Source organism: Pseudorca crassidens, chromosome 4 (assembly GCF_039906515.1).
Source record: "Pseudorca crassidens isolate mPseCra1 chromosome 4, mPseCra1.hap1, whole genome shotgun sequence".
Lineage (NCBI taxonomy): Eukaryota > Metazoa > Chordata > Mammalia > Artiodactyla > Delphinidae > Pseudorca > Pseudorca crassidens.
This window is the reverse complement of record NC_090299.1, coordinates 62,903,197-62,925,705: the sequence shown is the minus strand read 5'-3', so window position 1 is coordinate 62,925,705 and position 22,509 is coordinate 62,903,197. Positions and strand designations below refer to the sequence as shown.

General features: G+C 41.7%; 2 long non-coding RNA genes across 2 annotated transcripts; one reads left to right on the top strand and one right to left on the bottom strand.

Moving 5' to 3' along the window:
* Positions 1-12,339: 12,339 nt before the first annotated feature.
* On the bottom strand, positions 12,340-17,523 carry LOC137223153 (uncharacterized). The gene is made up of 3 exons (XR_010942737.1): positions 17,138-17,523; positions 14,723-14,820; positions 12,340-12,487 (listed from the first exon to the last, which is right to left on the bottom strand). It is a non-coding gene; the product is annotated as an uncharacterized lncRNA (long non-coding RNA).
* LOC137223152 (uncharacterized) lies at positions 15,943-22,228 on the top strand. The gene is made up of 3 exons (XR_010942736.1): positions 15,943-16,056; positions 17,516-17,616; positions 22,094-22,228. It is a non-coding gene; the product is annotated as an uncharacterized lncRNA (long non-coding RNA).
* The last annotated feature ends 281 nt before the right edge of the window (positions 22,229-22,509 follow it).

The window sequence follows — 22,509 nt, the reverse complement described above, 5'->3', positions numbered from 1 at the left end:
AGATGTTCACTAAACTTATTGTGATAATCACTTCATGACATGTAAGTCAAATCATTATGCTGTATACCTTAAACTTGTACAGTGCTGTACGTCAGTTATATCTCAATAAAACTGTAGGAATAAGAGGTAATCGTAAAGCTAAGAAAAACACAGGAATGAAAAAAGCTTACTAAGCAAATGCTGACAAAAAGAGACTGTAGCAATATGAATATCAGACAAACTAGAATTCAAGGTGAAAAGGACAATATCAGACCAAAAATTCAAGGATTAAGGAAGGTATTTCGTGTTGAGGAAAATAACTCTTCACTAAAATATGTGGCATTATGAGCTTTTATGCAACTGTTGATGTAGCTTTGACAAGCAGACAGGCCGAGGTTGTAGCAGCATAGGTTGTAGCACTGTCTATGGTTATAAAACATAAATTAAAACAAAATTGAAAAGAACCTAAAAGCCCATCAACTGATTGGCTAAACACTCCGAAATATTGTAACAGTTACAAAGAATGAGGTCAATCTATATACTAACATAGCTAGCTCTCTAAAATGTATTGTTGAGTGAAAAAGCAACTTTGCAGGAGCATGTGTACAACAATATAAAAACCACTATGTTAACACACACACAATGTTGCTATGTATTTACTTTGGATACAGAAGTCTTTATATAAATAAATAAGAAAAAAAATCAGGAAAGAACACATGCAAAAGACATAACTGTGATTACCTCTGGGGAGGGGAAAGAAGTAGACTGGGGTCGGGGGTGCTTAATCAGAAGACTTTAAATTTTATCTCAAATGCTTCCATTTTTTTAATAAGGAAAATTCATTTTATTATCACTCATGTTATTAAATTAAAAAAAAAAGATTCCATGATTTCAGAAAATTCTGAAAGCCCTGTACTAGCTGATGTGTCAAGTTGGTTGCTGTTGGATACAAATACCACAAAATCTGATCTGAACAATAAAGCTTGAAGAGTAGGCCAGTTTATATTATTTCATGTAACAGGATGTTCAGAAGAGTCGAGGGTTGAATGAGTACAAAGTTCAACCACATCATTGAGGACCCAGGTTCTTTCTATTTATTTGCTTCAATGAATTCTGAAGAAATTTACTTCAAATTCTCTTTGCATCCTTGGAGTATGTTTAATCAGCCTCAAAGCAAGATGGTGCCAGCAGTTTCAAGCAAACAATACCCAGAAGAAAATAATAATAAGCAACAGTTATACAGTGCTTACTATACGCCAGCATTTTATATACATTAATCCATTTTTGGTTCCCATAACTCTTTTTGCAGATGAGAAAGCAGAGGCATTGAAATTTGTTGAATGTTACGTAATTAGTAAGTGGTAGATTGAAATCCAGTCAGTCTGGCACAAGAATATGTGCGCTTAATCTCTGTGCTCTACTCTATATGCTTTTCCCTGTGACTTTTTTTTCCTTTCTTGTCTTTTCTTGTAGTTTTCTCTAAGAAGTAAGGAGACTTTTCCCAGAAACTTCCCAGCAGACAATTCTTTACATCTCATTGGCAGATGCCCACTCCTGAACCAATTAGATTATCCTCAGCCCAAAGAGACCACTTCTGGAGTTGAGAGTGGGGTCAGCTGCCCCCAAGGACATTGCTGTGTGGGAAAGTGTAGACACATGAACCAAATTTGGGCTCTCTTTGGAAGGAAAAGAGAGTGGAGGGGGCTGATGCCAAGAAAATAACCAACAGTCTCCAGTAAAGGTAATTTCTATTTGTCCTTTGTAGCTCAATGACTCATTCATTTGAATGCCTGTTATGTTGGGCAAACAAGTGAAAATTTCCAGGAAGTATGTATGATTTGAACCTTGAGGAGAAGAACCTCAGCTAGAGATAGAGATCTGAGTATTGCCAACACATAGATTATAATTGTTTTTAGTCACCGTGATGGAGAGAATTCCTACAGAAGAGAGAGTAGAGGTTTGAGAGAAGATGGTCTAATAAGATAAGATTCAGTGTTTGTAAGATTTAGTATTTGATAAGATTTAGTGTTTCCCTCTTCTACAGTATTAGATTAAAAGTAGTATGATTAAAAAAATAAAAACTATAACTGCATCTAGTATACCTAATTGTTATTAATAAAATAGCTACACCTTCATTCATTTAATTTGTTTATTAGTTTATTTACTTTATTCTAAACATCATGAATGGGACTTCCTTGGCGGTCCAGTGAGTAAGACTCCACGCACCCAATGCAGGGGGCCAGAGTTCGATCCCTGGTTGGGGAACTAGATCCCGCATACATGCTGCAACTAAAGAGTTTGCATTCCACAACTAAGACCAGCGCAGCCAAAATAAATAAATAAATAAACAAATATTAAAAAAACAAACAAGCAAACAAAAATAAACATCTTGAATAATCTTGTTCTTCACCAATCCAAGATGTTGAAGGGCCCAATAATCAAACCTTCACAAGAGTAACCTAAAATTGTCCCTGGCTAAATACAAGGGGTGAAGCAATCTTGCACCAGAGATCGTAGCTGAGTTGTTCCCTGGTACATGTAGCCTACCGACTTTGCCTTGGATGTCTCCTGTACTCATTGATCTGAAGAGATTACTCCTCAGTGTGTGTTAGTTGGGCTAATCTAACAAGCCCCATAGCTCAGTGGTTTAATCCAACAGAGGTTTATTTCTTGTTTACACTGTAGTCCAACTTGGGTTGGTAGGGATGCGTTCCTTCTATCTAGCAGCTCCACTAAGCCCTTGAGCCCCGAAGTCTGCCCCTGGATCCTCAGCATTTAGGTAGGATATGAGAAAAGAGAGAAAGATCATAAAGGATTGCATGGGAGGACTTACGGGCCAAGCCTTGGCGTGGTGAACATCACTGTTGACCCATATTCTATTGACTGGGACTCAGTCACATGGTCACAGTGAACTGCAAGGAAGTCTGGGAAATGTAGTCTAGCTGTGCACCAGGAAGAAGAAGAAAATGGGTTTGGTGGGTACCTGGCTAGTCTCTGACATACAATGGATTGAGTGAAACACTTCCATCATGTTAAAATGTAATGTTTTTATTTGTTATATTTATGGTTTCTCTCCAATACCTTGTTCCCATTTATGAGAGACTTTTCTTATGTTGTATTCTTCCTTACTGATTACAGCTTGGTCATTTTTCATATTTCGTCCTTTTAATTATTCAAGGTCCTCCCAATTTTGCTTTTGCTATTTCCAGCTATTCCCTTCTTTCTTCAAAGTTCTCTGCCTTCTGTATTTTGGACTTGCATCTCAGTCAAAATCCATTTGATCTTTTCTCCAGTGCTTTAGGAAATTTTGTGTGTGTTTCCTAGAGCTTTTACATATGGATCAGCTATTTTATGCATCTTAAAACTTAAACCCTGTGGTAAGTGGACGTCCAAAATACACTGCATTATTTGATTAATTAAATAAAACCTCAGACATGCGCCCAACTCTTAGAAACACCTTAATGTACTATATTAAGTTCAAAGCAGGTAACTTGTATTTGACATTATAAGTTGTGGAAATTGTAAGCTTGATTTTTAAAAGATTAAATAAATAACTGCTCAGAAACACAATCATTCTTGAGAAACAATCATTATATACCCGTCAACTGTCATTGTGAACCTTTAAACACCAGCCAGCAAGGTTTTCATGTGATCCTGGCAAGATCAGGTAAAAACCACACCTGGCTGAACTTTGGGGAAACATCCTTGAGCCTTTCAAATATATTGTTATTATTTTTTTCATTGTTGTCACTACCATCAAGATCAACCAGGTGCTTATGGACACATTAAGCCATAGCTGTTGTATTTAATGGCACTCTTACAGCCTCAAGAGACAAGCCCCAGCCCTGGTGGCCAGCTGAGTCCCAGGGAGTGACAAGTCCTAACAAGGGCACCTTGGCAGAGTGCTCTGTGGGTCCCTCCCTGAAGACAAATCAGTAGCTTGATTAGGTGGGGCTGGGGCTGGGCCTGGGTGGTGGCAGTCCCTTAAGTGCCTGGCTTTCATTGGCTTGGCTACAGTCCACGCAATTACTCTAACTAGGTGACTCGACTTGAAGCCAAGTGAAGCAGTTTGGGAACCACAAACACGGCACCTGCTAATGAGCTGCCATTTTCAGGGTGGGCCTTAGGGTCATGGTTACCATTTTACAGGCCTAACTGGCTCACTGTTAGAACAGCAGGGAGCAGCGGCTGCAGCTCTTCGTGGCAGAGCAAGTGCTGCAATGTTAGATTTTGCCGAGGATTGTGACCCTCGCCTGCCCAATACTTGATCAACATTTTACTACTCACATCATGTCACACACATGGTGTGTAATATATCTAAGGTTTTTATTCTTTTTTTCCTTTGTTTAAATGACCTGTTTTATGGCTTGCTCTGAAGCCAGAATTAGATTCTTAAGTGCTCTAGGAAAAGAGTTCTAAGCAGAATTAAATCTAATCTGGCCGTTGATTATCTGCTGGATCTAAGTACCTCTTCTTCATACTGTTCTCGCCTCAGTGGGATAATAAACTAGCAATTCTATGAGGTGTTTGTGGAAAAACAAGGTTTTGGCGGGGGTGGGGGTGGGCGGGGGTGGGGCGGGGATCCCCTGCTAAACAAATGCCCAAAATGAAACAGTGCATCATTTTATCACCTGTCTCTTGGAAAATGTAAACCTTATTTTCATGTAGCCAGATTTCCTGGGGCAAATAGGAAATCAGGGCAATCAGATGGAGATGTCAGCAAACAGATGTGTGCCAATCCCTGGGGGAGGGGAGGGGAGAGAGGGGAGTGGGGAGGGAAGTATCCTCACATGCAGGGAGGTTGGTCTCAGAACAGGGTTTCTTTGTGCCTTTTCTTTCTGGATGGAGTCAGCCTGCTCTGACTCTTGATTACGTAACACAGTCATTCAGCTCCCATAAACAGGTCATTGCTGAAAATGCGCAAAAAGAGACATCATTCTAGGTTGACAAGGGAGAGAAGTAGGAAAATGGGACTTGGTCTCATGGAACTTCAGCCCCTCCCAAAGTTTTCAGTGCCAACTCAGAAAGGGTCTTTAAGCAAAACACCGTGAATAAGGATGTAAGTCCAGAAGGGCCACAGGATGATATGTCTGACTTTAAATGTATACAACAGAAGTGACCCAGGTTGGTAGAACGACATCCAGAGATGGAGGAGATGCACCGGAAGGTTAAGTGATTGAGTGGGGTATGGAGTAGCTAGGGTTCCGCTGCTCCAGGAAATTCTGAGTTTTTTCTTTTGGGGGCAGTGGGGTGAGGTTGAGGGGAAGTCATGAATCAGGGCTTGACTGCGCAGGCTCCGAGTCACTTATCTTCTGTAGATAGCAACCTGGGTGCCCGAGGACAGGGAAGCTACATCACCAAAATTTCCGACTATCAGCCTCAAGGGTGTTAACTGGTTGTTTTTCCTTTAACACCAATTAAGTGTTCACTTGGATGTTTTAATTTGGGAACCTCTGAGTCTTCTGTTTTACCATCATCGAGGTAATATTTAGCAGTTTAGGTGCTATAAGAAACTCGTTATATTTATGTCTAAAAAGCTTTACAGTGCCTTTTAAAACATGCTCACCAAATCACTGGAAATTATATCAGCACTAAGTATGTCATCCACATGAATACCCTTAGAGTCTCACCGTGAATATGTGATGGACAAGCATAACGTGTGGCCACCTGGCACACCGGGCGCTACATCAGCCTGACTCCTCAGGTAATTTCCTGCAAAGGGGATGAGATTGAGAGGACTTCAGATCTTAAGCCCTACAATGAAGGAAAACTGAGGATTTAAAATTTTTATTTCGCATAGATTTTTTTGTTTGTTTGTAATGGACAAAAATGTAAATGTGTCCCTCGAGAGAAGACCTTGGGAGCTGACTGAATCAGTCTTTCTGGCTAGCCCATCCCTCTCTTCCTCCAGCCCCAGAGGAAGAGGTGGTGGTTGGTGCTGGGGGGAGAGGATCACGATAACTGCCACCATTTTCTCTAACCTCTGGGCTCACTCTGACCTCCCAACATCCTGGTGTAGGAGAAGGCAAATCTGTATCCCCTGTAAGAATCTGTCAAAAGTTTAACTTAGCAAATGAAGATAAACACTCCAGCCTCTCCCCAACTCCCTAGAACGGAAAGAAAATGTAAACTATGAAGGTGGTCACACTTAACAGGGCCCAGATCCTGTATGCTGACGTGACAACATCTGGTCAGAGCCTGGCTCACCTACCTCCCTTATGGAGTCTTTCTCCACCGTTCTACCCACCCCCACTCTTTTCTTCTACAAAATTCTGCTCACTTTGAATGTCAGATCAAAAGCTTAGTCTCCCATGACTGTAGGTTTACAATGAAAGCAACATGACAACAACAAAACGTTTAAACCAGCAGTAGCAACGTGGGTAATAAGAGGACGGTCAGTTCTGGGACAGAGAAGTCAAAGTCACCAATGTTTGCCTTTTTGCATAATCTGACACAACTTTTCCGCTCTTATCACATTCTATCAAAGACCTTTGGTGAAAGTATAACCTTACGTATTTAAAGTTGATGTTCCGGGCTTCCCTGGTGGCGCAGCGGTTAAGAATCCACCTGCCAATGCAGGGGACACGGGTTCGAGCCCTGGTGAGGGAAGATCCCACATGCCGTGGAGCAACTAAGCCCGTGTGCCACAACTACTGAAGCCCGTGCGCCTAGAACCCGTGCTCCGCAAGGAGAGAAGCCACCGCAATGAGAAGCCTGTGCACCGTAACCAAGAGTAGCCCCCACTCGCCACAACTGGAGAAAGCCCGCGCGCAGCAAAGAAGACCCAACGCAGACGTAAATAAATAAATAAAATAAAATTTTTAAAAATGCTTAAAAAATAAAATAAAATAAAAGTTGATGTTCACCAGCAATCACTATGTGCTGGGTACTCTATCCTCATCTCCTCACTTGACTTTCACAGTATCCCTCTGGGGCCTGTAAGAAGCATGTGTGGTTGGTTTTGCCTTTTTATAGGTGAGTGAACAGAGGCATAAGGTGGTTGGGGAACTTGCTCAGAGTCACCATGGCTGATCCATTGTTGAGTTAGGTTTTGAACCAGCCCTGTGAGGCCCCAGGTCTAGCCAGGTTCACACTCTTATTTACTACGAGATGGCACCATAGTCCCCCAAGGCGATACTTTCCATTGAGGGTCATGGAGGTTGAGGTTGAGAACCCTGCAAACAGAGAGAGGAAGCTGATGGAGAGCTTGACTCACAGCTCCGATTTTTGTTTCTTGGTTCTTTTTTCCCCTCTCCAGCCCAGAGGTCTTAGCGAAAGCGTCTATATAATTTTGTCCAGTGCAAAGTGAACTGAAAATGTGGGCTCCTTGTTCAAAAATTACGAAAAATTTCAAAATGGTGACCATGAAGCCGGGTCTTCATCTAGCCCTGATTTAAGATGGTTATTTCTAGCATTCTGTCTCTAGAACTCTCTAAACCCCATCTGGGAGGACTTCCAGAAGAGTGGCTCCAGGAAGTAGATGTCTAGATGGAGATCTAGATATTGCTGAGTTGGCACTGGTGGTATTTTTTTCTTGTGTCCCAGGTCAGTGAAGCTTGTTCACATTGCCATAATCACACTGGCAGCAAAGTGATGCTCTACACATTTTAAACCTAAACAGTTAAATATAGTTTTATTTGTTCTAAGTAAATAGTTGACAATAGCTAGGTCAATGGATTCTGTAGATGAAATGGTCCAACCTGATGTCTCCCCAAATAGCTAAAAACAAACAAACACAAACCACATCCAGGGGCTTCCCTGGTGGCGCAGTGGTTGAGAGTCCTCCTGCCGACGCAGGGGATGCGGGTTCGTGCCCTGGTCCGGGAGGATCCCACATGCCGCGGAGCGGCTGGGCCCATGAGCCATGGCCGCTGAGCCTGCGCGTCCGGAGCCTGTGCTCCGCAACAGGAGAGGCCACAACAGTGAGAGTCCTGTGTACCGCAAAACAAACAAACAAACAAACAAAAAACCCCACATCCATTTATCTTATTTAGTTCATGCAAGCTTTGCTTGCATGAAGAACGAACACATTTGAGGCAGCACCCTAGCTCTGAGTCCTCCTGCAGGGCCCAGAGGGTGGTTTAAGTCGTGGAGAGGCATTTTCACAAGCAAAGCCCTAGGCAAGAGTCAGGTTCGCCTAAGGCAAGATCTCTTTTGCCAAGACTGGACGTGGAAAGGGTGTGGGCCCCACTAGGTACGCTGAGCCTCAGGACAGCCTCCAGGCCCAGCAAGCAGCTGGGCCAGAATCTCCCTGGGCTGGGCAAATTGGTCAGGGGAGGTTACGGAAGGCCTGAAGAGAGTGCCAAGGCAGATGCCACACACCATCAGGGTGGAGACCCCTAAGGGGCTCAGGAAACCAGGGCAGGACCTGGGTGGGGTTAAGGCCACAGGGCAAGATCTGTGGGCCTGCAGCTATTAATACTGTTTCACACTGAGGAAGCAGAGTGCCAAGTACAGTTCTCTAAGTACTTGAAGCGTATTAACTAATTCGGCAGTTCTCGAACTTGAGCATATAGCAGAATCACGGCTGTTAAAACACTGATCCCTGGGCCCACTTTCAGAGTTTCTGATTCAGTAGCTCTTTCTCTTTTTTCTTCCTAAAGCCTCTCCTTTATCCATATCCTGTTTTAGGTCCCTCGCTCTCCAGGATCTCTTCCCTGCCCCTGCTAACTCTGAGTGATTTCTCCTCTGAGCCCTTCTACGTTGAAGCATATTGATTAAGGGCACATCCCAGATCTGGGTTTGAATCCTGGATCTACCACTTACCAGCTCCGTGACTGTGAACAAGTTATTTTATGGCTTCCCTTCCAAAATATAAATTCAAAGATCAAATTATTAAGAATTTCAAGGCAGCTACTGGTGAGCATTAAACCCCGAGCAAGAGGCCCTTCTGAGCACTAGGCCCTGAGCAACTGTATAGGTCAAAGACCCAGGAAACTGGCCCTGGTTGCAGAGGAGAGAACTTACCACAGCTCAGAGCCAGAGAAGACACTTTGGGGGTGAGTGGGAGGGCCAGGAAGCAGGATCTGATAGAGGTTAGGGCTCTCACTAGACTGGGAAGACTTGTCAACCTGAATCTACTTTGAAGAAAAACTCTGAATATTTAATTTTAGCATCCAGCCCAGATAGGAAGGGTAAAGGCATGAAATCTGGGAGTTCAACTTGTGGGTTGTACTACCGCTCTCAGTTTAGGTAAGCATGGTTTAGCAAAATATATTCAGTAAGCTCATCCAATTGTAGTCTTCTGGGAAACTGTTTTTGTGTTTCCTTTCTTAGTTTCATTAGTAAAAATTTCTTTAGAGGACTGACCATCTTGTTTCGGCTGAGCAAAGAGGACAAGGAATTTTTTCACATTGAGTTGGACAGACACGGCCTCAGTGCCTCTCTGGAGGCCAAGTTCAGGGGAAGGCTGGGGCTGACTCAGCCCAGAAGGGGAGACCAGCGTGCCCGGATGGGTAGTGTGGGAACCCCGAGGCTGGGGACATGTTCCACTGTGGGTGTTGCTCCCACTGGCCTGAAACCACTCGCTCCCACTGGCGCACCGTGATACACAAGGGGTGACAATCACAGGATGACAATGATTTTCAACCTTCAAGCAGACTACACATGGGCAAGCATTTCCTTCCCAGAAGTCATTTTCAGGGCTATGCTCACACTCTGATGATCCGGAAGGTCAGTGTGGCAGAGCAGAGAGAGTTTGGACTTTTAAAGGAGCCAGACCTAGAATTATGGCTTTGCTGTGTTTCCAATTTCTCCCTCCCTTCTTTCCATCCTTCGTCTCTTTTTCACTCCTTCCCTTTCTCCCTCTCTCCTCCCTCCCCTCATTCCATCAATTCATTCACCAAATATTTATTGAGTTTTTATGCTGGTCTGTACCAGGTGTTGGGGTACAGTGGTGACAAATGCAGACACACAATCCCTTCTCTGATGGAGGCTGCAGTGGAGAGGGCATTGAACAATTATTAGGAGAGGTGTGTGTGTAATGACAGGCAACCAACCCAGTGCGGTGGGAGGATGTAGCAAGGGGATTCAACCAGGGTGAGGGTCATGGGCAAGGTACTCACAGCTTCATTGTCCTCTACTCTAAATTGGGAGAATTAATGTATGTAAAGTGTCCAGCACCAGGCTTGGTCCATGATGACATTCTGACTACTCAAGCCAGCTTTGGGATTCTTCTGGGGAACTGTCACCAGAGGGAGTGTCAAGCTCCATTGATGGTCATTTCTTTATTATCCTGCCTCATCTTTCTTGTGCTAATTATCTTTTCACCCCGGTGATGGGCCTTGCTGCCTCTCTGAGCCCGGGGTTCCCTGGAAGGCAGGGGCAGCAGTTACCCTCTTTGAATCTCCAGAACACCTATAACAATGCCCAGCACATAGTAACTGCTCAATAAATGTTGCTGGATTAAAAAGAGCTGAATAATGAAAATGAGTCACAGAGAAAGGACATCTGGCAATCCAGAGAATGAAAAAGTTTTATGGAAAGAAGTTGGAACCTATACAGCTGTTCTGATATTACCTTTATGACCTCTTGGGAGAATAAAAACCAACACACATCACACCCTTTGTCTCATCGTTTCCTCTGCTATCGGGCATGGAGGATTAATAAAAGAAAGAATATTTAGTTGGGGTTTTACTCCAAGGGATCCTTCTTAATTAAGTGGTGAGGCATTAATTAAAAATCTAATTAATCATCATAAGCTTTTGCTGTTGTGCTTGGCAGTCAGGTGCAGGCTTTCTGCAGACATGAAGCTACAGGAGCTCTGAGCTGCATGTAAAAGAAATACCCCCCAACCCTCCAAATAGATGGGAAATCACTGAGCAAGGCATCCTCCTGGTGGGCCTCTTACAAGCTAATATACAGAGGTGGACTTACCATGGAGCCAATGAGGCTTAACCTTTGGGCCCCTCACTTGCATAGACCTTACCCAGGTCTAGGGTGTAAGATGGAGCCCAGGTGGAGTGACATTATTAATGAAGATGGTGTTGATGATGATAATGTCAGTGTAACTGTACAGAGAGGAACTGGAAAGAAGGGCTGCACAGAGCCCAGGGAACTTGTTGGAAAATTGTTTTGGATCAAAATGAACAGAAAAGACCTCATGAAAGTGTCTAAAAGTCAAGTTATCAAGGTTAGACGGCACATACTAACTTGGTCTTACCCCAGGGTTCATGCAGGGGCTTCTGGGGCTCCATGGGCACCCTGAAATTGTATGCAATTGTCTCTGTATGTGCATTTTTTCCTAGGGAGAGAAATTCTATTCATAAAGATGGGAAAGTCTGAAATGGACACAATAGACAATGGATTTTGTAAGATTATACTATTCTAGGGAGTAGAACATATAATGGTAGGAGGAAATAAAATTTGTAAGTAAAAATAGTACGTGGAATAATCTTCGTTCTGTCTTCCCTGTGTCTTATTTGAGTCCATGTCCAGAGGCAGGTACAGGAAGACAGGCTGCATGGAGGCAACCTCCAGCTTGGTGGAGGCTGCGGGTAGGGGGCTGTGATCCTAGAACCAACCTGGGGTCAGAAAGAAGGAAGCTTACAGTCAACAGGCTCGCAACCCACCAGAGAGGAGGCCAGAGAAGGGCAGTGGGACACAGAGAAAAGTGTCTCCTAGGGGTCTTTTGTTGTGGTATGATCTGACTGAGGGTTCCAAGATTTGGGGTCCCGGCCAAATCTTCTTCATGTCATGATTTATTCCCATGCATAAGTGGCCAGAACCAGGGATTGAAATAATTAACTGAGAGAAGATTTTAAAAAAAGGAATTCTTGATAACAGGATGGTACCTACTGCCTAGAGATTCATCTTAACTGGAGGTTGAAAATAGTCTGGGACCCAAGAGAGAAAAAACTCTGGGAGGGTCCTTATCAGCCCTATGAGGAATAAGAGTAGGGTTAATCTTAGTTAGACACAGAGGGTGAAATTAAGACCAGTCTATGGCAAAGTTAAAATCACAAGATAAAAGCCAGACTGAGAAACAGGCTAGGAAGAGGGCTCCTGGGACTCCAGGGAGGGATCCAGAGAGTTCATGGTTTATGAGGTCAGGGAGTGGCGCTGGATAAGAACCAGATCTGTAGCCAGAAACCAGGTGTCTCTCTCGTTCCCACCTACACACCCACTCAAGCCAGGTGCAGCCACTTCCCTGCCTGCACCTGCAAGGCCAAGGCTAGCTGGGCCCAGGCTCTGGTCCCACCCCCGCTGGAAGGATGTGAGGAACTTCCTGCCTCAGGCAAACCTTGGCTTTCAATCAAGGTCTCCTGGTTATTCTTCCCTTGTCTCTGCCTGTCCAGCACTGCCAGCTCTCTGACCCCTCACAGCTCCCGACCCCTGGTCCTAGAATTCTTCCAGCCCAAGTCAACCCAAGCCCTAATGTTTTGTCCTGGCTTTTCTGGTCCCAGCCTCTCGCACTCTTCCTGTGATCCTTCAAATTCCATCCTTGCACCTACATCAGGAAATAAGGCCAGTCCCCAACTCTTTCCCTCAGGATAAGGAGTGGGGATATCTGAGAAGAAAGAAAATAGGGTAAAGGCTGTGGCTCAGGTAATGTTAGAAAAAAAAATTATCCCTTTATTCCCCAAGAGTGTCATTAACATGTTAATTCAAAATCCAAGGAACAAAGGGGGTGGAGGAACTTATCAGATGTGTACATTTTGTCACTCTTGGCCCCTAAGGAAAGAATAAGGGACTGTCAGAAATTCTCTATAATGTTCTGAGAGCACCTATCACAAAAGCCTATCCACCCAGGTGTCGTATGTTTCTGAAGAAAGAGTTACAGCTTATAGAAGCAGAGTCTATCCTTCTCCAATATGGGGAATATGTGCTCAATCCGGGCAAGGGTTAACCATTGCAGGAGATTATATCGAGCTTGGGTTTAACTTTTAAACAAGATGCTGGGGGGCATGTCTTAACTGTCATGCTGCATTGTAAATTTAGAGTTTGGGTGTGGAAGCTCTGCCCCCCTGCTTTATAATCTACACAGGTGTGCAGAGGACTTCAAAGCTAGTTCTAGAAGAAGGCTGTTGAGAATTAACCTCTGGGGGAAAAAAGAAAGAAAGAAATCCCACAGAACAGATGCTGAGAGAAGTGAACTAAACCCTCCTGGAGTAATTGCCTTCACATTAATTTTAAAATTCCAAAAGCTTTTTCTTGTGTTCTAGCTCAAGAATGGGGACTTCCCCATTCCAAAGACTGATTTCAGATTTGATAACCTCTATTCTTTTCTGAAAGTGATTCAAATAGAAAGTTTACCCAGGGAAATTTTGGTAACACCTTAGGCTGTTGAGCAGGACACATACTAGCTCCGCGTCCAGCCTCGCGCACTGTGCATTCTCAGACATTGCTTCTTGCCATTGCACTGTCAACTGTAATGGAGAATGTAAAATGTGGTCATTTGAGTCTCAGCTGTTCTCCTTGAAAAGCAATTAAGTTAGCAAGCAGAGTATCCTTTTTAAAAACTGAGATGGGGCTTCCCTGGTGGCGCAGTGGTTGAGAGTCCGCCTGCCGATGCAGGGGAAGTGGGTTCGTGCCCCGGTCCGGGAGGATTCCGCGTGCCGCGGAGCTGCTGGGCCCGTGAGCCATGGCTGCTGAGCCTGCGCGTCCGGAGCCTGTGCTCCGCAACGGGAGAGGCCACAGCAGCGAGAGGCCTGCGTACCGCAAAAATAAATAAATAAATAAAAAACTGAGATGATTTTGCCGAATTCACTAATGTTCGATAGGGTATATACACTTGGAATTTACTTTTCAGCAATAATGTTGGGGCTGGACTGTAGTTAGCATATGGGGAAAAAAACTGCTCCTTCTAAATGTCAATATTTGAGTCCTACTAAAAGCTGAGGGGGATTTATGCATTTAGCCTAAAGCATATTTTACTTCTTGATATTTTCGATGATTTGTGGCCAATGAATCATGAAAATGAAATCTTAAAACCCCAAGAAACCACCAGAAACCAAGCTAGGCACTTAGCATATTTCACAGTAATTATTCCCACCCGACTCCAAAATGAAAATGTTTGTTTTCTCCAATTTGTCTGCTCTTTTCATTTACTGACATTTGGGGAATTTACAGATTAAATTGCCTGTTCTACCGAGGACAGGATAACTGACGTTGGAGTTTGGAAAGTTCTGTTTAGTTCAGTCCATCGCACTCTTCCTTGGAGAATAGGAAAGCTAGTCATTTTTCTCGTTTCACAGAGGTTTCTTTTTTTTTTTCTTGGAAAGATGATTTCTACTAGATTATTTCATAACCGTAACATATAGGGCTTTAAAAATGCTTAACTTCTAACTTAACTCTCTGGTGAAATCATCCACCAAGTTTAGTCATTCATTTTCCAGGTAAAGATGATAACAATTCCACTTATGTAGCCATTTATCATCGTTACCTTCCAGCTTGCCACATAGCAGAGCTACGGATACCCTGTTTAGTATTTTCCACCGTTTCCTCTTAGCAAGTTTTCCTTATTCTTGCTAATTATTCCTAATTTCTTTTAATTTGGGGGACTTTTAGTTTTTTACAGTTTCTTATGGCAGAGACTCAGTTTTCTTTCTGTGTCCGTTCTCCCCTTCTTCCTGGTAAGAGCAAAGTACAGTGTTCCACCCTCTTTCCCTCCCCACAAAGGAGAATTACATTACCCAGTCTCCCTTGCAGCTAGTTGTGACCATGTGATTAAGTTCTCACTAATGGATGGAGCAGATGGGTTGAGCATGCATTGTGTTTGCTTCCATATAAGAACATTGCTCACCCGCCACTTCTCCTTCAACGTAGGCTGGGACCTGGATGTGGCACTGGTGAGCCAGCTTTAACCATACATGAAGACAGCATCCTAGCGGACAGGAAGACCTTGAAAGTGAAAGAAACCTCAGGACTTGAATAAGCCACGTACCTGTCCTGGACTACCTGCCTAACCCTGGACTGTTAAATGAGAGAAAAAAAGATTTCTCTCGTATTTGAACGAGTGTTATTTTGAAGTCCCTTTGTTATAGTAGCATAACGGATACCCTAACCCTGACTAGTGCATTTCTTAAACAAAAGAGAAGATGCCACCACTGCACTCTATGCTACTCAGATCTTACTTGGAGTGTAAGTGAATCACGTTTTGAGCATAAAGACAAAGCAGAGGTTTTTCAGATTAAAGCAACAAGAATGGTGAGGGATTCAAAGCAGAAGAAACTGGAAGAGCAGCCTCAGAGTATGAGTGCTATTTTTAGATATCCAAAGAACTGGCAAGCAGAGTGATTCACCTCGTTCTGTGTGGTTTTAGGAGTGCATAGAAGTAGGACTCAAGGTGAAAACAGATTTTGCTTGAGACAAAGAACATTCCTGGCTGTCAGCTCTGCATAGAAATGGAAAGGGCTACCCTGGAAGCGTTGAGCTCCCTGCCCATAGAGGCATCTTAATAGAGCCTGGATAACCATGTGGCTGGATTTCCTAATGACTATGTGTCATGCATGTGTACTATATAAGTCATCTCAAATTCTTAGAACAGCACTAAAAATTATATATTTTTACCTCCATTTTATAGAAAGGGAGTCTAGATCTCAGACAGGTTAAAACTTACCAAAGGTCACGGAGCTAGTTAGTAGCACGGTCCATGTTCTTCCTACCAATCACTATTAAAGCTGACTTACAAAATGGCTTAAAAGTGTCTTCCAAACCCGAAATTCTGTAAGTCCTCTGGAAAACTTCTTTCCTTAATTTGTGCTTGAATTCTGAGGTATCAGAGCCAGACATCTCCTAAAGGTTGATGTGCCTAATCTCCTATGTTTTAACCCAGTTGCCAACTTAATTTGAGCCTTCCTTTTTGAGTCAGAGATTGCCAGCCGATCATCAACCCATTTTCTCTGCACACAGTGAGAATGCATTTTTCAGTTTCCCTTGCAGTGGAATGTGAGCAAAAATGATGTGGGCCACTCCCAGATCTGGCCTGCAGAAACCTCTCATATACTTTCTGCTGCTGCTGCTGCATATTGGCTCATGGAGTGACCCTGAAAGTTGAATATTGAAGAACTTCTACCTTGGTTTCCAAACAAGGTGTTGAACAGAGCCTCCTGGCAAGCTGAAACTGTTTTGGACTGTGTAAGTGAGGGAGGCATAAGCTTTTACTGTGTTTAAGCCATTTTATACTTTAGAGCAGGGGTTCCCAACCCCCAGGCCGTGGAAAGCTACGCGTCCGCAGCCTGTTAGGAACCTGGCCACACAGCAGGAGGTGAGTGGCGGACGAGTGAAGCTTCACCTGCCGCTCCCCATCGCTCCCCATCGCTCACATTACCGCCTGAACCATCCCTCTCCCTTCCATCCATGGAAGAATTGTCTTCCACGAAACTGGTCCCTGGTGCCAAAAAGGTTGGGGACCACTGCTTTAGAGTCTATTGGTAACAGCAGGTAGCCCACCCTCTGTAATACTCTTTATCCTCAGCCACTAAATACCCAGAGATTTTACCTCAATCATAGGACTATGCCCAGGGTCATGGTGTTTACCAACAACTCTGCTAGGCTAATCTTTTTGACACTGCAAATATTCCACCCTTTTTGACTTAAAAAAAAAAAAAAGCAGAACTTTAATATAGTTCAGCCTAAAATAATAGAAGATAATCTGATTCCTTCCACCTCTCTTTTGACCCACACACAACCAGCCCAACCGATAAAGAGGGATCAACTTCCTTACATAACAGTGTCAGAGAAGTTTCAAATACACATTACCCTTGATAGAGGTTTGCCACAGTTTGCCAAACAGTGTCCTGTGGTGCAGTCTACTGATTAATGCTGTTAGATTCCTTCCTTCCTTCCTTCCTTCCTTCCTTCCTTCCTTCTTTCCTTCCTTCCTTCCTCTCTTTCCTTCCTTTTTTTTTAAATATTAGGAAATTTCTCATAATTTCTCATGGAAAAACCTTTTCCAGATTATTTTACAAATTGAAAGACTTAGCAACACTCAAATCACCATCAGCTGACACTCGGGGGATCTCTTTGGACAGGTCACATCTTCTCTAGGTCTCCAGAGACCCAACACTCCCCTTTTATCCCTAACACTGACATGCATGTCAAATGCCACATAGCTTTGTGATGTGGAATTTTTCTCTACCTTGCCCTACAGGATATTTGTGCTTGCATTCCCTGTTGAAGCAGAAATAAGGTCAATGGTTAACAAAGAATTACTAACCTGAGAACTGCTTTTGAAAGTGTTAGAATGCCTTTGGAAGGCAGTGAGTACTTTGTGGGCGTTGGCAGGAAGAGTCAGGAAAAATCTTCCCATTATTATTGGGTACTGGTCCTCCTCGTGGGGGCATACACTTAGGATATCAAAATTTATTCTCTTCAGTCTCCAACTTCCTTTCTGTAACACAAAATATAGATCATAAAGTGAAGATTTGTAAGAGAATAGAATAGCATTTTGTTGTTCTGTTTTTAATGGAAAGCTTAAATAGCAACATTGATTGGTTTGACTTCACCAAAGCGTTAAGCAATTTCCTTCCCTGTTCCCAAATCCCTAACTGTGTCAAGCTTAATTGTTGCCATCAGCCTCTTGAATGTTGTGCAGGTTCAGGTAACACACCCATCAGCTGGGAACCAGCAGAGCAGAGAGGATGGGAGCTAGAAGAGAAGCAGAGACAGAGGACTCAGGAGTGGACATCTATGTAGGTAGGTTCCAGGGCTCTGACAGTTATAGGATGCTTTTCAGCAGGTGTGTAACTTGTCTTCAAAGCTCTGGAATATGCCAGGGATTAGGTTTTTCATACGTGTGCAAGATTTTCATATACAAAGTTTTCCTTTTTCAAAAGTCTAAAAAACAATGGGTACAAAGTAGATTACTGGTCTCCCAGAGAATTTTCTATGCTCCTGGTATGAGTCGGGGAGGGAGGTGAATGAGGTAGGGCAGTCAAGGTGAATGCTTGAAGCTGGTTTTGCCCAACTTGTAGTATGGGTACTACTGAAGTAAGCATGATAATTTGAGGTGGTATACAAATGTATATTTTAAAATGTTAATAGTGTGATGTTTACTTTAATGTGCTTTATAATAAGGACAATACAGCAGTCTCAAATCTGTGATTATGTTAATACAAATGCTTAGGGTGAATAAAAGAAAAGTTAGGCTTTTTAAAGGAAAATAGTAGGTTAAATAAGAATATAGGAAAAAAAAAAAAAAGAATATAGGGACTTCCAAGTCTAGTCAAGCTAGAATAATTGGAACTAGATTTATCCTCTTGCCTGAAACAGCTGAAAATAAAAATATATATATGAAGTAACAGTAGTCAAGGTATTGGACCTCAGACAGTGAGTGGTGATCTCTGACTGACAGGAGACAAGTAAGGTGAGCTCTACGTCTGCCTGAGCTCTTATTACCTGGAGAGTTTCCAGGTCATTCCCGACAGGAATGGGGAACCCAAGCAAAGCTGAACAGTAGTTTCCTTGGGTCACAGAGACAGAGCTAAGAGTCCAGGGAAGCCAGGCTATCTGCAAGTAGAAACAAACAAAAAAACAATCCTTTGATATCTATTTCATACCAGATACAAAAATTAACTCAAAATGCATCATAGACCTAACAAAGACATAAAACTTCTAGAAAAAAAATAGGAGAACATTTTTGATCTTATGTTAGACAGAGATCCCTTAGCTACAAACAGAAATCATAAAAGAAAAAAAGTTAACAAATTGAGCTTTATCAAAATTAGGACCTTCTGCTTTTAGAAAAGCACTATTAGGAGAATGAAAAGACAAGTCACAAACTTGGAGAAAATATTTGAAAATCTAATATCTGGTAAAGGACTTATGGCTAGAATACATAAAGCACTCCCCCAGACTCAATAAGAAAACCAGCAACCCAATTAAAATTGGGTGAAAAGTTTGAACAGACATTTCACCAAAGAAGTTATATGAGTGATAAATAAGCTCATGAAAATAAGCTCAACATCATTAGTCATTAAGAAAATGCCAGTTGGAACCATAATGAGATACCTCTGCATACCTGTTAGAATGGCTAAAATTAAGAAGACCTACCACACAAAGTGTTGGCAAGTGTATGGAGCAACAGGAACTCTCATACACTGTTGGTGGGAATGAATTATGGTACAATCAATTTGAAAAACAGTTTAACAGTTTCTTAAAAAGTTAAATATACACCTACTCTATGATTCAGCCATCTTATTGCTTGCATATAAAAGAGAAATGAAAGCATATGTCCATACAAAGACATTCCTGTAGCTTTACATATAATAGCCAAATAGCAAAGACAACTCAAATGTTCATCAACCGGTGAATGGATAAACAAATTATGGTATGCTCATACAATAGAAAACTTCTCAGTCGTAAAAAGAAATGCATTAGTGATACACACACCATGGTTGAATTTCAAAACAACTGCACTGAGTTAATGAAGCCAGACAAAAAGAGTGTACATAGTGAATGATTCTATTTACATAAAATTTTAGAAAGTGCAAACTAATCTGTAGTGATAGAAAGCAGATCTCTTTCTATCTGACAGAGGTCAGAGAGTGGTGGGAAGGAGTGATTACAATGTTGAACAGAAAAACCTTGGGAGTGATTAACACATTCAGCATCTCTGTGGTGGTGATGATTTCATAAGTATATATCCATGTCAGAACTCATCAGACTGTGTACTTTAAACATGTGCAGTCAATTGTATGTCCATTATACCTCAATGAAGGTGTTAAAACAAATTGACTAGAGCTGGATATGGCAAAAAATTGGCGGTTGAATGATGAAATTTTGGAAACACAGTCTAAGGTTATCCTATTTGTTCTCTTTTGCCCGTCCTTCCTCTCTTGTTCTCTTGTTCTGGCCCTTCCTTCTTTCTTCTCCCCAGGTTAGAAAAGGTGATAGTTTGTGTAAGACCACCTTGTATAAGATGTCTGTGTCCTCAATATAAGAAAGGACTTTTTGACAATTTCTGCTCTCAAAAGATGCAATGGAGCAAGCTACTTTATAAAATAGGGAGATCTCCAACTCAGGGATCCCCCGGCATAGACTAAATGAACACTTGACAGGGATATAGTAGCGTCAGATATGATGTTGGGCCGATTCAGTGGCTTTCAACCTTTTTTTCAAACCATGAAACTCTTTCTACAAATGAATGAAATCTTAGGTGGGAGACAAATATTTAGGGAAAACAATGAAACATTTCTTTGAAAACAAATCGGAGGCTCAGAGGCCTGCCACTTGGCCTCACCTTTTACCTACTGTTGTGACCCTTCAGCATCTCCATGGGTGGATGACTCTTGTTTGTTCCGTCTCTGAAATTCTATAAACATTTAGTTTCAGTGATAGTAATTGAGGGCCGTGAATGAAAAATTTTTACCCAAACCACCCCGGTTACAACAGGGGGTTGAGGTGAAGGTCTGACCACAACTTAGTCATATGAGAAAAAGTGGTCCCATTTGTAATAGAGAAGGAGGTTACCTTCTTTGAATCCTGGAATCATGGCATTGATAATCTTTCTTCCCAGAGTGAGTGTTATACAGCTATTATTTATCCAGATGTACCAGCCCTTTTTCCTCTTCACTTTCTGAGGAAAAAAAAAGGGTTTTAAATAATGGTTTAGCTTAATAAAAGTTTGGTCATTTTTGTTCCTCTTTAGACCATGCAATTTTTTCTCTTTAACCCTGGACATGCCAACTGTGTTTGACCACATTTGAGTTAATAAGAGAAAGAATGCTCTTTTTTTCATATTAATAAGCATAATAACAAGTAGTCATAGTGAGTATTTACTGAGCACTTGCTGAGTACCAAGGACTGCATGATGGTTAATTTTTATGTGTCAGCTTGGCTAGGTACCCAGATATTTGGTCAAACATTATTCTGAATGTTTCTGTGAGTTTGTTTTTATTTTGTTTTAAATATTTCAATGATCAGTATTTCCTTAAAAAAACTCCTCATACAGCTAGTAAATCAAAGCCCATTAATTTAGGAAATTGGATTCTCCCAAACAATTAAACATTGATTATAAACTTAATATTAATCTTTTTGTATATCCATTCAAGTGTTTTATACACCTTAAAAAGCAGACATGTAATATTATTAAAATGATTTCAAGAACTCTATGGACCAAAATTTATTTCTTTATGATCTCTATGTTCATAATGACTCCTTTTCCCTTCTTTTTTCTAACACTAATTCTGGTTCATTTTTTAAAAATTTAAGTACAGACAATGTATAATTTTATGTTAGTTTCAGATGTACTATTGATACATAATTATTTGACTTTTGCATACATTATGAAATGATCACCATAATATGACTAATAACCATCTGTCCACATACAAAGTATTACAGTATTATCGACCATATTCCTTATGTTGTATACTATATCCCCATGACTTATTTATTATATAACTGGAAGTTTGTATCTCTTAATCCCCTTTACCTATTTTTCTAGTCTCCTACATTCCTTCCTTCTGGAAAACACTCATTTATTCTCTGTATCATGAGTCTGTTTTCATTTTGTTTTGCTTATTTGTTTTGCATTTTAGATTACACATGTAAGTGAGATCATGTGGTATTTGTCTTTCTCTATTTCACTTAGTATAATACCCTCTAGATCCAACCATGTTGTCACAAATAGCATGATTTCATTTTTTTTGACTGAGTAATATTTCACTGCATATATATATACTACATCTTCATTATCCATTCATCTATCGATGGACACTTATGTTGCTTCCATACTTTGGCTATTGTAAATAATGCTGCAATGAACATGGGAGTGAATTTATCTTTTCAAATTAGTGTTTTTGTTTTCTTCAAGTAAATATTCAGAAGTGAAATTGCTGGATCATATGACAGTTCTATTTTTAATTTTTTGAGGAACCTCTACTCTTTTCCGTAGTGTCTGCACCAATTTACATTCCTACCAACAAAGCATGACGGTTCCCTTTTTTCCACATCCTTGCCAACACTTGTTATGTATTGTCTTTTTAATTATAGTCATTCTGATAGGTGTGAGATGGTATCTCATTGTGTTTTTATTTGTATTTTCCTGATGATCAGTGATGTTGAGCATCTTTTCATGGGTCTGTTGGCCATCTCTATGTCTTCTTTGGAAAAGTGTCTATTCACTTCCTCTGCCCATTTTTTTTTTTTTTTTTTTTTTTTTTTTTTGCAGTACACAGGTCTCTCACTGCTGTGGCCTCTCCCATTGCAGAGCACAGGCTCAGCAGCCATGGCTCACCGATCCAGCCGCTCCACAGCATGTGGGGTCTTCCCGGACAGGGGCATGAACCTGTGTCCCCTGCATCAGCAGGCGGACTCTCAACCGCTGCGCCACCCGGTAAGCCCCTCTGCCCATTTTATAATCAGGTTGTTCATTTTTTTATGTTGAATTGTATAAATTCTTTGCATATTTTAGATATCAACGCCCCCCCCTTACTAGATACATCATTTGCAAATATCTTCTCCCATTCAGCAGGCTGCCTTTTTGCTTTGTTGATAGCAAAATCTTTTTAGTTTTATATAGTCCCATTTGTTTATTTTTGCTTTTCTTGTTTATTTTCTTGCCTGAGGAAAGAGATCAAAAAAAAT